This window comes from Onychostoma macrolepis, chromosome 04 (assembly GCF_012432095.1).
Source record: "Onychostoma macrolepis isolate SWU-2019 chromosome 04, ASM1243209v1, whole genome shotgun sequence".
In the NCBI taxonomy this organism is placed as follows: domain Eukaryota; kingdom Metazoa; phylum Chordata; class Actinopteri; order Cypriniformes; family Cyprinidae; genus Onychostoma; species Onychostoma macrolepis.
The window spans coordinates 5,157,499-5,161,924 of NC_081158.1; the positions used below are offsets into that span (position 1 = coordinate 5,157,499).

Below are 4,426 nucleotides of genomic sequence, written 5' to 3' on the forward strand. Positions count from 1 at the left end.
GGCTACTAAAGCCAGCGTTGGCATTTGTTTACATCCTTGATAAAACTAAAACATTACGTCTGAAATTATACATGCAAATACATTTAAAATTATGAAATCTTACTTACAGGTTGTGGCCCAACAACAACTGCTCCATGTTTTAGTAATAGTTTCTGTGTGAATCCAGCATGAACTCGTGTAGATTCTGGAAGCTGTCTTCCGTAAAATGCGCAGCACAGAGAGCTAAATTAGGATTGTAATTGTCAGGAACATAATCAAACATAAATTTTAACCATTGTTGAGGAACTACAGCATCCGTAGGAAGCCCGAACACAGAAGACCTGACAGCTGGGTGAAAATAACACCGTTTCGACGGCATGGCTACAACTCTCCACTATAACTCTTCCTCTTCGACAAAGCCGCAGAACATGGCCTTGCCCTCTCTTTGGCATGTTCCGGAGGGAGGGGTTGATGCAAATTTATGGGTTTGTTACATATGCAACCCGGGAAGTATCTCGTTGTAGTCCCATATGAGTCGTTTTTGTAGGCATTAAACTTCCTGATTTTTAATATCTCCACTTACGTTGAACTTTCAGCGCAGCAACTTTGCAGATACTGTTCATGCACCAACAGCAACATTACACACTATTTAAAATGAAAAAAGTGAAATCGCAGTAAACCACCCCTTTAAAATGATACCAAACATGAAGGGGGAAAAACAACAGGTTCACAGGATTCATGATATGTGGGATATACATATTCTTAATGAACTTTGAGTGAAAACTTTTGGGGGGAAGAGAGGGAGATGCAGAGAGGAGAAGGGGGTCGTAAATGAACAAGGGGAGAGGTGCTGTTTGTTGTCTTTGGAGATCTCTTCTCCAGATTAGTTTTATGGTTTTATTGCATGGCATCAGTTTTGCGAGAGTTCCTGAGTTTTGGCCTCATGAGGAATTAATTTCATAAAGGAAATAATTTCACTCCTTTCGGTGGCTGGCAACTTTTTCAAAAACGCTGGTGGGGAAAGAGTTAAGGTATCACATTTCTGTACATTACTACCTTAGGCATAATGATTAGTAAACAGGGAAAAGATAACTACAATGGTTTTAAATTACTACTACCTTTATTTTCAAGTCACTGACACCCAGAGGATGCTGCATTGAGTGTTGCTGTACGACGTGCACTGTTTCTGAAATATAAATAAAGTTCTTGAAGGTGCTCCCTGAAAGTGGCCATGTATCTTACATCATTTGATGAGTCCTTGCAGGCAGCACGAGCCACAGCCACAATCTTTGGAAAATTGTTGCTTCACAACCCCATTCACACGGCCTAAATTTAAAAACAATCATTTAGTGACAAATATGGGACACAACCAAAAAAATACTGTCATGTGGGCAAAAAAATAATTACCCGTCATAACAGCTGCCCCGTCAGTCCCGAGTCCATAGAGTTTCTCTGTTGGTATGTCCTTCTTCAAAATTATGTTCTCGATGGCTGTCACAATAGTGTCTGCTTTGCCATCAGGAACAGTGACCAAGTCCAGGAACTGATTGAACACATTTCCTTCTTTGTCCAGGTATCTGAGACAAAACATAGGCAGGTAATAATATATTTCATTTATTGTTCATTAACAGAAGACAGAATTTATGGAATTCTGACATCAAACTAAATAAACGTTACATTTACCAGACATGCAAATCAAGTTGCCTAGACACTGACACATCTGTGGTCTCATTAGCTTCAAGACTAATTGCCTGTGATGATTTGATATCACCGAGAATTGGCTCCTCAATGACTTCTGCTAAGATCTCCAGCATATCATCAATAATGCGATGAGACGTATATTTATTCCTCTGATCAATCTTGACATTGGGAAATGGAAAATTTATTATTTTAAATGTAATATGGAATTTTTAAATGTGAAAACTTTTTTTAATGTAAAGTTTAAAATCAATCCTAAACAATGGCTAGGTTAGCTTTACCTTTAATTTCCTGAAGTAGTCACACCCTGAAAGCTCAGCCAGGCTCAAAAGCTTCGAGTAGTTGGTGTGGTGGGCAAGTTCATGTTTTATGAATCCACCAATAACTGCCTCATGCTCCAAAACAACAGTGAGCTCGAAGGAGTCCATCACTGAGATGCCTGTAAATGACAAAATGAGAGAATATTTGAATATTCTCAAGTTATATTATCAGTAGTAGTAGTATTATAACTGGAACCTACCAGATAAAAGAGATGCCTGCAATCTGATGCTCTCCTGGTGGTGCTCCGGAGTGATGTGCCGCTCCAAGTAGACTTTTCTGTAAATAACTGCAGCAACCTCAACAAAAGCCCTCTTTGCAGGACCTTTCTTAGGTGCAGGCTTGTGGTGCTGCACAGTCGACAAAACATCCCTAAAAGTAAAGCAGTCATTTATCAAAATTGCTAAATAGGTATACTTCATTTATTCTTTTTTTGTTATTTTTAAAATCTGCTCACAGTAGGATCACATGCAGTAATAATAATAATAATAATAATGGAGGAAGAAATAGTCATAAAAAAGGAAGCAGAAAGGGGAAAAGAGAAATAAAAGCATGATTTCTTATTATTTATTCTTGATGGCACAAATTATGTAGTTATTCAATTTACCATGCTGTGTGTGGTACAACCAAGTCCTAAAACGAGGCATAATCAGCCACTCTGAATTAAATCCTGTGCCTCTGTGCTTGGGTCTGGGTGATGTGTCTACAAAGTGCAGAAAAATAGAAATGAAGCTCGTTTTCTTGAGACACAAGCTTTCCTGTCCTGACCTGCTTTACATCTGTTTCTTTGCTCATCTCACCAGGTGATCGTCATTCTTACCGTTCGTTAACTCCTGGGGCCTCATGTGTAAACGCCGCTGTTTTCCACGCACGTATCTGGATTTATAAAAAATAAACTTGGCGTAAATATGTGTGGATGCTCTTGACTGCGTACGCACTCTTTTTCCTGGAGTGAGAAAAGTAATGAAGTAAACAAGGACTTTAAACTCTGTTTTCATTTCTATACACATTTACATTAGATATTCCACTCTCATTAATGGAGATCAGCACTGAAATTAGCCTGCATAAAGTCATTACGCAGGAGTTAAAACTAAATTATATGAATTTAGACATATTTGTAGTGGATGCGCTTGATCACTTTTCCTGTGGCATGCAATGTTTTAATGACAGCGAGTGCTATAATAATTCATATTTATACTAAACTGCAGATCTCATGTTATGAGAATTAGCAAGAACAATGATCAATGATGCGCACTTACTCAGATACTGGTGGACACTGCTGGATTTGGTGGTCGAGCGGTCCATTGTCTGATTTAAACCGGTCCAGTGATGATAACTTACTGTACACGGAGGTGTTGATGGCGTGTCGAGGCATATTCACAACATTATGAAAGATACCACTGAGTTTGAAGGATACAGCTTGAAGAAAACGGTAAGATTTACGTGTTTCCTTTTTAAAATACTTTGTCAGTGATGCGCCAAATCAGACAATTGTATTTACACTGCAATAAATATAGGCTTATCTGTTTCCACTAAAATAGCTAAAATATGTTCACCTTTTCAGAAAAACTGCATACATTTAATTTGATTTGAATTGTTTAAAACAACTGAAATACTGTTTGGCCAGTGAAAAAGAATGAGACCAACTCTATTCTAAAATAGAAAAGCTGTGCGCAACTCTTCACTTAAGTACGATTTCACGCATTTTAAATAGTAAAATTAAAACTTTTAATAAAAAAGAAAAAATCTATTTGTGGCGGTCAAACTGGATATTGTGGCGGGCCGCCACAAATAAATGGATGTATGGGAAACCCTGTTATTGGTCAGCATTTATCATTATTATTGTTCATAAGTGCTGGGTGGGCTAGCAGTGCTTTCTGAGGTAATCTTAATTTCTATGTAGAAATACTTTTTTCAACTGTAATACATTTCTCAAGTGTAAAATTAACAGTCTTCTCCAAAGACGAGATCTTCAGCAGCGGATCGACGCCTCCTTTGTGCAGATATTACAAACACGGAGGAAAACTGTTGTAGGTAGGGTTGTGGAGTTATTGATGCTATGAGGTGTTTGTACACCTGTCGCTCTTTTTTTCTTTTATTATTATTACTGCAGAACTTATAATTTCATACAAGCTCAGGAAAGATGGTAGTATCTTTAACAATGAACAATCATAATGACAAAAAAACAGAAAACATAACTATAATGGGTTTGCATACATCATAGTATGAGATTATATACACAGGAAAAAAAGGATTAAATATTCATATAACCATAATGCATTAATGTTGTTGTTATTTATAAGCCTCAGAGATGAAACGAGAGAAATTCAACAAGAAAATAAGGAAAACAAAGGAGATTTAAGCCAGTTTTGCGTGTAGATGAACAATTTTACACATAAAATAAAGAAATTAATAACATATTTACAAGATA

General features: G+C 37.1%; 1 long non-coding RNA gene across 1 annotated transcript; it reads right to left on the reverse strand.

The window, feature by feature from the left end:
- Window positions 1-374: 374 nt before the first annotated feature.
- Window positions 375-2,097, reverse strand: LOC131538420 (uncharacterized). Its single transcript, XR_009270583.1, has 4 exons — window positions 1,959-2,097; window positions 1,663-1,838; window positions 1,387-1,556; window positions 375-1,305 (listed from the first exon to the last, which is right to left on the reverse strand). It is a non-coding gene; the product is annotated as an uncharacterized LOC131538420 (long non-coding RNA).
- Window positions 2,098-4,426: the final 2,329 nt, after the last annotated feature.